Source organism: Trichoplusia ni, chromosome 10 (assembly GCF_003590095.1).
Source record: "Trichoplusia ni isolate ovarian cell line Hi5 chromosome 10, tn1, whole genome shotgun sequence".
Taxonomy (NCBI): domain Eukaryota; kingdom Metazoa; phylum Arthropoda; class Insecta; order Lepidoptera; family Noctuidae; genus Trichoplusia; species Trichoplusia ni.
In genome coordinates this window covers 1,527,535-1,539,592 of record NC_039487.1, presented here as the reverse complement: position 1 = coordinate 1,539,592, position 12,058 = coordinate 1,527,535, and the positions used below count along the sequence as shown (strand labels likewise).

Here is a 12,058-nt window from a genome sequence, read left to right as displayed (position 1 = left end):
AGTTTTAACCTCCTTCAGAAAGCTACGTATGGTTACAGAGAACGCCCCGATTCGCCAGTGCACTAAATTACCTGTCTACACCTCCCCATACAAGGTCCTACACTTTCGCCCTAATTTCACCCCTTTCATTGGCGTTAATAAGGACACTATTCAGGCAAACGTTTGGTTTTCCCAGTTCGTCAATGATAAGTGGCCTAACCACACCCAATTTTACACAGACGCTTCAAAACTTAGTCCGGATGGCAAAACTGGGGTTGCCGTCTACCTTTCCAACTTCCAAACTTTTCTTCAATTCCAGTGCCCTCCAGAGACATCCGTGTTCACTGGAGAGTGCATTGGAATTTTAGAGGCATGTAAATTCATTTTTTCGCATAACAATATCACAAAAGCTATAATTTTCTCTGACTCCAGAAGTGCCCTGGAAGCTATCGTTAAAAACTCTTTAAAAGATAACCTTCGTAGTCCGATAATTATAAATATTAAAGAACTTCTGTGCCTTCTCTCCAGTAAGGATATAGAGGTTATACTTGTATGGATACCAGGCCATATGGACATCACGGGAAATGAGTGCGCAGACTCAGCCGCCAAGGCGGCTATCTCCAGCAGCTTAGCAGACACGACACATTACCGCATAGAAACCTATGACTTGATCCATAAGGCGAAAGCTGACCTCTTCAAAGCCTGGCAGTCTTACTGGGATGTTTCCAGTAAGACCAAGGGTGGAGCACTGGCAGCAATTCAGCCCTCTATCCCCTCCAAACCTTGGTTCCACAAGTTCAAAAAGGTTCCAAAGCGGGTTACGTCAGTAATATGCCGTATCCGCATTGGTCATTGCTGCACTCCAGTTTTCCTACACAAAATCAGAGTCCTTAGTAATCCCCTGTGTGAGTGTGGTCTAGAGGAGGGTACTTTGGACCACATTTTCCTCAACTGCCCCCGGAACAAAGCTTACGATATGGATCAAGTCATAAGCAAGCTTAAGATCCAAAACCCAGTTAATGTCCGCCACCTCCTTTCCTTTTTCCCAAATCCCCAAATTATATGTGCTTTTATTAAATTTATTCACACTAACAATATAAAATTGTAAATATTATATTTAGTCTATGGTTGTAAATAATCTCTATGATAAGTATGTATCTACTAACTCATATTTTGTGTTGTTACAGGCAGCGAAATATCGCCTGAAAAAACTTAAAAGTTTTAAGCCCGCAGAATACCCATGTGTGGTCACTACGCGACACTGGCAGTAATTGTTGCGCAAGTTAGCAGATTGCCAAAACATTAAAAAAAAAAAAAAAAAAAAAACAGGACCAAACTGTTCCGTTTATTCCGTTTAAGCACTTTCAAAATGTTACATTGATGGCTCTAGTGCCTCTAGTAGCGCGGTTCCAAAGTGTCATTCTTATGGAGAAGAACCGGCAAGAATCTCCGATAACTGATGTGGTGGCCAGGGTCAACACACGATGCTACAATATACCAAAGTAGTCGTAGATTTGCTAAGTTTAAAAGAGGTCTAGGACTACAGAGGAAATTATTTGTTAGGAGACAGTGTTTATCCGTTAAAAGAAAAAAAAACCAATGATTTCCTTAAGCTAAAGTCATTTATTTGTACTTGAACTCAATTCTCTCTATTCTGAAGGTCCAATACATTATTTAAATGTAATCCTCCACCTGAAACAAAAATAAAGGATTTCTGTATCCAGTGAAATAATAAAGTTGTGAAGTCATGATCTATATTTTCAGGGCCATCTTCTGACTCTTTAAGTAAATTCAGTAACCCAGGGCCAGCAAAAATATAATGCTCACATCGAAACAAAAAACGTGGTGGAACGGCAGTGTGGAGTCCTGAAAAGACGATTTTAGAGAAGTAGGCACCAGATTGCGTCTAGAATCAGCTATCCATGTCATGTTGGCATGTTCTGTGTTACATAACATAGGTAATATTCATTCGTAAAGAATGTGAACCAATAAATGACGGCTCTATAGTCTCTATACCAAATTTAGAAGAACTTATTAACAACGGTCAAATTCCCCGTCTTCCGAATACCACAAATAATCCTGTTCACGGCTTCGAAAGAAGACACAATACTTTGATAATCAGTAGTTTTAAATATACTCAATACTCAATTATTTATTGCGTTCCATAATGTACATCAAGGTATTAAAATCTAATAATACAGAACCATTATAGAGTCGTATCGTATTTTGTAAATAGTAACTAGCATGGTGAAACAGAATTTGATAGGGGGACCACTTGAAGGTTTTCCTAAGACAAGAAACGCTTACTTAGGTGACTGTTTAGGAGCTACTGGTGAAAACGGGCATAAATTGTCTACTCAATCACTAGCTCATTTATTTTTTATTCCGGAACATATTTTTTACCCTTTGAACAAGAAGCTGTTATAAAGCAAACTGTTTGGGTGACACAATTTGTGTTTCATTTCGGTGCTGTGAGGCAATGCTAGGTAAGCAACCTAACCTCTGTTGATCGTGTGTAAAGTATCTTTTTTTCTTTATCTATTCATACTCTCAAATCTCCAGACCTTATAGTTTGACCATGGACACTGGTGTATCACTGGCCATAATGTTCCCCCAAGATCAAATATAACTCAATAGCAGAATTTTTAAATTTTCATATGTTTTACAAGTCCCCGACTTGCTAGTAAGTTTTCAAGTATTGTTAGGTCAAAGTTAGCATTCTAATCTATAACATGAAAATCAGAATAAATTCTGCTTACAGAATAAATTATTTTATTTAGTTTTAACTTGGACTAATCATTCCTTTTCTACAGAGTCTAAATCTGAGGAAACAGTCCTCTATATGATAATTTTTTACCATTTTACTAGTAAGTTAACTGTTACACAGAATTAATTAGTATCTGTGGGATTAAATAATTATAATTAATTTGTTAATGAACTTTAATTTTGTATTGATAAGAAGTTCAGGTTCAATTTCGATTAGTAAAGTTTATTTCTATGAAGCTAGGAAAAGAATAGAGAAATATTCAAAGATTTGTTCATATTCAATAATTGTAATCATCAAAATATTAGAACTCTTCTTCATGAATACACTATTATAACAGTTGACAACCTTGGCGAGCACGGACGGCTAAAATAAACTTTTACTTATTTTGCCTCTGTACGAAGCTCTATTTCTGTACCTGTTATACTAATGAGTACTCTGAGTTCTGACAACTAATACAACTTAATTTTACCGAAATATTTTTCTGTTTTAAACAAAACTCGAATAATCAACTTATTAAACGTTGGAATTCAATCATTTTTAGAGAAAACGAAATAACTGGACCATGCCCTTTTGTTGTTGTTGCTTATTTTGACAAGAAACTGAAAATGTTACCAGCCTCTAAATAAAAAATATACTATCGTATTTTAGAGTAGCAGTTTTAGCGGAACATTTACTAACACTTTAAAAATATGAATGCTTAACTGATTGCCACCATAAAATTTCAGATTTTTAACAATGGTACAAGCTCGATGTCAATTAAGGTGTATGATTTTACTCATGTGGTCCATGTCTGGTAAGTATATTGTAGAACTTGAAACGAAGATTATAGGTAACTTTTGTAATAAAAGTAGGTATTGCTACAAAGAAAAGGCATTGTTCAATTAAAAGTACCACAAAATCAAATCTTTTGTTGTGGCAACAAATTTTTAACCAAAAAACAGTGTTGTTAAACCAAAAACAAAAATACGAAATAACGAAACAAACAAACCGGCATGAATAGCCTTTATTTGTAAAACTATAACTTTTACGCAAGTTGAAAACTAGTAATTCCTTGATTCGGCTATAGTTTATACATAATTATCACAGTCTACACAAGCAACTTTTCATTTGTTGCTTTACATGTCGTTAGAGTTTATTTTTGTTATGAACTTTTATTTCGGCATCTCGTAACTCCCTCTAGTGAAATTAACCTCAAACTACGCGTTGGCGGAAGATGGCCGTCGCGTGCCGAGTGTTGCTCCGAATGTTTACGACGATTTTTTAAGTTTTTATATTAACAATAGTTACAATTGACCATTGAATAAGTGAAAAAGTTGTTTAGTTAACTATTAAAGTGTTATTTGGAGTGTCTTTACAGTGTTTTATGATAAATTTCTGTCAAAAAGTGCGGCATCAGTTGTGTGAGTGAAGCAACTAGTTTTGAGCCAGTGTTTTTAGGAATGTTGTGAATCCGAAGTGGATAGTGTCTTTATTATTGGAGTTTGGACTTGGTACACCCACTTTTAACCCTCAAGGTACGTATTGTTTACTTTGAAAAACTTTTACAAACTTTTAGATTGTTTACATCGCAAAGCGCTACCGCGCATGTTCAGTTCATAACTAAAGTTTCTTTGAATAAAGTGTGTTCCTGATCGGAACTTTTTGTTCGTGTTTTTTACTTGATTATTTATGATCTATTGTTTCTTTATCTTTTGACTTTCTATTAGAGACAACTTATGACTTGGTACAAGTAATAATAGGTTTATGAAAATACTCTGTCTAATAGGAATTTAATTGAATTTGTAATACCTATCTACCTGCGAACTTTTTTATGCCTTTAGTAGAATCTGTAGTATGTGGAATCTAACACCGGTTATCATTGTATTGTATCGCACTGCATACAGCCTTCATACTTCATTTTTTTTAAAACTTCGTGGTCATTGAACCGACGTTCGTGATGCCGGCTATGTAGCCTCCGTGGATTATAATTGCTTCAAAAATCTTTATGGTTTGAAATACTGTTACCATTTCTATTTTCAAGAGTTGAAATTTTAAAACTAAAGTCGTTACATACAATAAATTGGAACGTAGCTCATTAGGGACACAATATTTAAACAAACGGACCAAATAATATTGTTTTTTATCAAAAAATAAACATAAAAATGTAATTAAAATCCTTAATGACTGCTTTACATGTACCTAAATACGTATTTATTACGAAAGTTTACGAGAAAATAACTCCTGAACATGTAAGAGCTTGATTTACGAGATTGTAAGATAGCTAATTAGACTATTAAAATACCTAGTAAACTACCTTAAGTAGCGTCTACTGTACCTAGTTTACCTGTAGACCTATATAAACTAAAATCTTAGCAATTTACTTACTGCTGTATAGGGATGTTTATACCTAGTATTATTTATTTTGCAACTAAGAAAGCCTAGGAAGTTCTTGATAACTATCTACATATATAATCAATTCTACTATATCAGGCAACGTTTATAGAATATTGTTATACTTAATATTAATGCAAAAATAAGTAATGCAAGATACTATGTAATATATTAAAAAAGTCCATTTACCGCGAAAGGGTCTAGGCTAAATAACATCACCAACTTCAACCAACAGGAAGAAACCAAATTAAACCGCAAGGCTAGTCAAGATAAAATCAGTAACTGTAAGATATGTCTAATTAAAATATACATCACCGCTATACGTCAACTCAACACTCACAAAACATCATAATATGCATAATCTAAAATTTCTTCCGAATTCTTTACTGACGATATTCAAATTGGTTATCAATATTACCAACCATGATGTCAATTCCTAGGATTTCCGACTACTTCCTACATCTAATAAGCTCCTTACTACTTCATAAAGAAAGTCCTCTTCAGCTACATCTTACTAAAGTACTTAATTAACTATTTTAACGTAATCTCGAACAGTTTAGGAAACCCAGATTTGTTGGACAAAAGCTGCCCGCTTTGGTCTAACGGAACTTGAAACAACTTTACAACTGATAGATGTCTTTATTGCCTAAGTACAGTCAACTACAAGAGAACAGTAGCAATTCTTTACGAAAATCAACTTTACTGCACTGTGATAAAGATTATATCGCTGTTAAAAGTTTTACTATAGAATTTTACTAGACTATACAAGCGTAAACTAACTAAAGTCTAAAACATGTTCGGCTAATTACTTCAATACGTTCAAACTTTATCTAAATAACGCAAACTCCATACATACAAATACCATTTTGAAAACGCCCACTGAATACAAAATTCCAATGAGCAATTCTATTTAATAAAGTCCATAATTAAACACATCGCCAATTAACGAATAATACACAAGATTCACGGTTAATTAGTTAATGTTTGCAACGGCATTTTAAAATGGCCAGCGTTTTACCATCCATGTTTAATTTTGAAATCTGTTTTATTTAAACGTTCCGTTCGTTAATATACAATTTACGGTCGAACAAATCTTCGTTAACAAAACTATATTGTAGTCAGTGCTTGCGTATAAAGGATCGTAATGAGGAGATTGTTTGTGGTGGATGCGAGTGTGGCTTCAGTAATTACGACTGAACCAGGTAGCCATTGAGTTCCATTGAAAATAATTACGAAAATTCATTTAATTTGGTAACGAGCAATTTATAGATGTTCACACATGTTTGTGGTTAGCACATGGCCTTATTAATATGTTAAAACTTTCTCTGAGACATCTTTAACCAAGAAGGATAGGCTCGTAAAAGTTTTATACCTTGAGTCTTGAAGGAGGTAGAGATACTTTTCAAGTTTGTTTATGGTATTCGTTTACATAGATCCTCGTAAAAGTATTAATAAAAGTGTTACTGTAAATAGTAAGTACGTTTTAAAGTTAGGGTGAAAGCTTACTAACAAATGCTTCCGGGGCTAGTATTTTTTTTGAATATTTTATTAACATTACAACAATCCTATTATTATTATTAAAATATATACATCTTTATTTATACAGATCATTAACACACCAGTACAGAAAATGGTATTCATTTTATCTCTTAAGACAGCTTTAAACGTAGCTTAAAAAACAACTTATCATTCATTCACACTAGTTAAAATAATATCAGAATTCATTCATGCATCACAGTTGCATCGGTCATCTGTATTCACTCGCATATTTCATAATAATTCACCATGCATGCGTGCATTCATTGATTGGTTAATTTTTATGCGAAACTGCATCGTGACAATTGTCTTTGTTGTGTAAAAATGGATGATGAACACGATGGGAATTTTAATGACGTCTTTTATGGTATTTAAAATTGTTAACTTGGAACTTTTTATTCCGATTGTGTGAGTAGTGAATATTTGAATACGGCTTGTTAGTATTGCGGTCTAATAGATTTTATTATAGTTTCTTTATTGGAATAAATGTGGTCAGACATTGATTGCATAAATAAATATTTGATTAGGAATTATCTGCGATGTTTTTTTATCAATTTGTACATTAAAACTGTGCTAATTTTCTTTAAAAGCTTTTCATAATTTGGATCTTGGCGTTAAGTTGTATGTACTACATATTTCCTTCGTATTTTTTTCTAAAGAATAATAAACATTTTGCCCGCGCTGATATAAGTACTTACTTATCTTTGTTAGGTTCAAGTTAACTCCATCCTAAACTTTGTTAAATAGCGATTATATGGTTTACCCGTGATAGACTTTTATACGTACGAAAGTAGCTAGTTTCGCTAATTTTTCTTACAAAAACTCGAAGCAAATACTTTCCTGCTCGAATTCAGGAACAAAGAAACTAACGCTTGTTTACATTCATCCATAAATCTAACCAGTACCTCTGTTTTACGAGCTACATGATACAAGCAATAGGACTTGTGTCCCATGGGGCAGTATTACGTTAAAAATCTATCAATACCGCTATAAAAACTGATAACGTTGTATTCGGCTTCAAGATGTGATAGTTTTAGTTGTTCCGAGATTACCTGATATGGTATCTTATAGTAAGAATAGATATTATATGACCTTGTATTTTATAGCTTTCGCCTTTTATTGAATGTTGATAAAACAATATTTAAAGTGGGATCAAGAGCTTGTACATTTTATCTATGCATGTTTTGGTCTGTTTTATTATGTTTACTCGTATGATAATGTAATTTTCTTTTAGTTTAGTAAGGTCGGTTCCAAATATTTTACAAGCTTGTAGCACAAATTCTATCAAAAGTATCGAAGTAACAAAATATCCACACATTTTCCATAGTCCTAGTAACTCATGGTTTAGCAAAATCAGCCAATTTATAAAGATTTGTGTGCTTTTCGGAAAAAAATCTTTTTCACGGCCAGTTGGCCTAAGTTCCATCACGATTTAAGGGAGAAAGGTACACAAACATAACCCTTTACGGTACCTTAGCTAACACGCTTGTTACGGTACGGTTTTTTTGTGAACAAAGCTATCAGTTCGTGTTACAAATCGAGATTAGGCGCCAATTATACAATTAGTTGCTGGTAATTAATGATCCCACTGTATACAGATTGTGATTGAATTAAAAGTGATGTCAGAATTGAAAAAATAGGTTATGATGAGTATTCTTGTGTTACTAATTATAGAAAAACATTATACGCAGCTTTTACATTGATCTCTTAATGCGCGAAATCTTGAACAAGAATAAAAATCATAATAATCTCGCATCGTTACGTCAAAGCGACATCTAAAAGTACGGATAAAACGGCAATAATGTCTCAAATGACGGGCAAAAACATTTATTCCCATCGTTCATGGCTTTATTACCCACTTGATTGCGCACTTATTTTCCAACGAAAACAAAATACCCTCAATTATTAGCGGAGCGTCCCTTAAAAGCGTTAAAGTAGCATTTTTTCCGGAACATTCCGAGAATTTTACCTGATAACCTGATATTTGTTCGTTCCTGTTGACAAATCCTGAGTGGTATGTGAATCTGTTTACAATATTTTTCAGGAATCGTCGGTAAAGGCTGCCATGTTTGCTCGGGCTTAGCCCAAGCTATGTAAATGTGGTCTCTCGTAATATGTCACTCGGGTTTTCCTGGATATTCGTCGTATTTTGTGTAGTCCATATGCTTGGGTGTTTAGACTTAGCTGAAAATACTGGGTCAAATGTATGTGTTAGACTTAAACCATGTTATTAAACGTCTCAAGACTTACATCTCCCAACTAAATACATATGTTTGAGTTATAACAATGTTCTGTACTATTATAGTTCGTTAGGTAGTCACTCTACAAAATGAGGTATTTATTACCAGAAGTTATGCTTCATATTATAACCTCGTTGATAATCAAAATAATAATAAGATGTACTAAATATGGCAAGTAAGAGCCGGAAAATTGTGTGTTACAAAACCCAGTTTGTGTGTACTGTTTACGAACTTAATGGTTCGGAATTAAGGCTTATTTTACGGGCCATAATACGGCCGTATGCACATGACGAATTTTCAAGGGTTCGTGCCGCTTTTCCGCTGTTATTGGTTGTTATCTTTGAGTAAAATTTAAATTGATTTTACAGAGAACGTTGTTGGAGTAATGTAATTGCTCCCTGAACATGTATAGTTTACAAGATGAGCTACAATAAGTGCTATTAAAATGTTCTGCTGGTTCCCATCCATTTCGTTTCTCTATTTCCGCCTAGGTCTTTCAAATCTTCAGTCTCTTGCGAACCCAGTCCGCAATAAACATAACAATATTACATTTAATAAAACAGATGGTCAACTAAATAGAAGGCTAGAACTCCCAAAATAGCTGCCTTAGAGCAAAATCCGTATTTTAGTATCTAGCTATAGAAATACAAGTTTTAGCGATATCACGTTACACACAGGCCTTGGCATCGAGTCTATATGAGTCACTGTTTATGGTGAACCTGTTTCGTTATCCGATTATATTTTACGCGGGAAAAGATTCTGTCGCCTTTTAAAGATTTCGATTAGTTGTCAATGTTTTATTCAAGCTGAGATATTAGCTAATATAATGTAGGATTAGATGTGTTGGCATGTTTTAAATTGAATTTCGTTTTTTTCACATTCGATAAGAGGCAACTGGTTTACCTATATGATTAACTTTTGTAAATATATCGCATAGTTACTAAATATTAAAGTGTAAGGATCTATTTTCCGATTAAATTTCGTTAGTTTACTTTTCGATATGGCGCTATTTTTTTTAATGAAGTAATTGCATTTAACATCTACCTAGGACCTGTTTAGATGTGGTGTTTTTTCTTCCGTTAAGAGATGTTTATTTCCATAACATCTTTGTATAATATAGGATTACTTGTTTGTCTTACTGTACATTTAGACATTTAGTCACGTTTCTGATCTATGTTTATGCTAAAATCTGCAATGCACTTAGGCTATACAAATTTAAGCTACTTTGAAATATAGCACACTTATAACGTATATTCTGAGGGTCTACCACCACGTCTTAAAATAGTATTATGGTTTTAGAAGCGTGACAGAAAAATATATGTCGCAGAGCGGCGTCCCTTTCACACACCCCAATAACATTACTTAAAGATATTAAAAAATCCCGTTCTCCATATTGCCACAAAAGTTATATAATATATGAATGTTTAGAACTTTGTTATGCTAGATATTGATCTTAATAGTAAAAGGGAACGCCCTTGACCGGTATTTTGTATAGTCAAGGCTAAGATGGGGACCGGCAGTTGTTTTAGAGCTGGGGAGCATAATATCCCTTGGAAAAGGGCACTTGCTCCATAAAATAGTTTTAGAAGTATGTTAAACGAATAACAGTGATAATAAACCTTTTATTTAATTTTAAGCTTAAAGGTTTTTAGCCGTTAAATCAATTTCTCGCCAAGTAAGCTCTCAAAATCTTTAAAAAAATTAAGTATATGTTCTTTGTCGAATAATACTCTAATCTAACGGTCTCATGTCCGTTTTATTAGATTAATAGAGTTTTGAAAGGCTATAGAAAAGGCCTTTGCCCAGCCGTGGGACCATGAAAAGGCGTATAGAAAGTCCTACTTTAGTATTCAATTCAAGTTTTAGTTAGCAACTAAAAGGAATACCTAATTTCCCAAAGTTTTGTGGTTCTTTATTCTCTCTCTTTTTTTATTACCTATACGGATACTTTTGCCTGATTGGATAGCGGTTATACCTAGAAAACATTACGCTCTTTTCCCAAAGTCAGATATATGTATTGTGAATCTAATTATTAGCTTATACCACATTTAATTTCATTCAAATTGGCCAAGCCGTTTGAACGGAAAGAGGTGAAGAACATACATATTCCCAAATATTCACTTTATAATTTTTTTCTAATAAACATAAAATAAATGACTACCTCACCAATAGATACTATCAACTCGATGTTTCATACAGTTTCAAAGCCTAATTAGATATGTTCCGCAAATAAATGCATGAAACAACACTGAGAATGCTTGAAAACTAGTTAAATAAATTTTGCTGTATACAGTATTACGATTCATTGGATAATTATCTGGAACGGTGCTTATGAGAAATAGTAGGTTAATTATAAAGCTATTTTTTATTAACTTTATATATTTAATAAACAAATTTTTAATATTGATAGGTTATAGATGTTTTATGATTTCTTAAGATACCTCAAAGACGAAATATCACTCAAATTATATAGCTAAGTAAATATGCAAATAGCCAAAAAAAACGAATTCATAACACATATCACACCAAATCAGTTTACAAACAGACAGACGACGCGTGAAACACTAGAGTATAATGACATAGTAACGCAAACACTACTAAATGGTTGGTCAAAGCAAATGTTGACGCGACGCGCGGGCAGCGCTCGATGCAATTCACATGTCTTAAAAGTGCCATTCACGATGGTGCTACTTGGTTTGATGTCAAACGACTTCAGTCAAATGGAGTGATACCGTAAGTGATTTTGTTGTAAATGTTTTCGATTTTTGGGATTGATCGAAGGTTTGTTTTGCTATGACTAATCTGTCAGTCAGGGTTAAGGAACATGATGGACCGTGATGGCTAGCGTAGAAATATTCCGCCGAACTTCTAATAAGATGGACTGCGACAAGCTGATAGCCTTCACTAGTTTGAGAGGCATCGTTAGAGGAAGAAGAATCTGTTAGCAATTGTCAATGAAAACATGTCGACTTCTTAGGGTGATAAAACTCACAATTCTATATTTTTACCATTCACGATGTTGCTACTTGGTTTGATGTCAAACGACTTCAGTTAAGTTTAGTGGTACCGAAAGTTAGAAAATAGAAATGGAATTCACTACGTGCCATTTTGAAGAACTTGGATTTAAGCTTTTGCGTCAAACTTTTGCATCACGCCGTCAATGCGG

General features: G+C 33.8%; 1 protein-coding gene and 1 long non-coding RNA gene across 2 annotated transcripts in view; one reads left to right on the top strand and one right to left on the bottom strand.

Annotated features, from left to right (window-relative positions):
• Positions 1-1,582: 1,582 nt before the first annotated feature.
• LOC113498130 lies at positions 1,583-3,648 on the bottom strand. Its single transcript, XR_003400960.1, has 2 exons — positions 3,162-3,648; positions 1,583-1,671 (listed from the first exon to the last, which is right to left on the bottom strand). It is a non-coding gene; the product is annotated as an uncharacterized LOC113498130 (long non-coding RNA).
• A 156-nt stretch (positions 3,649-3,804) lies between these two features.
• LOC113498364 overlaps positions 3,805-12,058 on the top strand; it is a 584,256-nt gene continuing 576,002 nt past the window's right edge. Inside the window, exon 1 of the mRNA XM_026878372.1 lies at positions 3,805-4,260. The gene's annotated coding sequence lies outside the window, so the exon portion shown is untranslated. The remainder of the gene's footprint in view (positions 4,261-12,058) is intronic.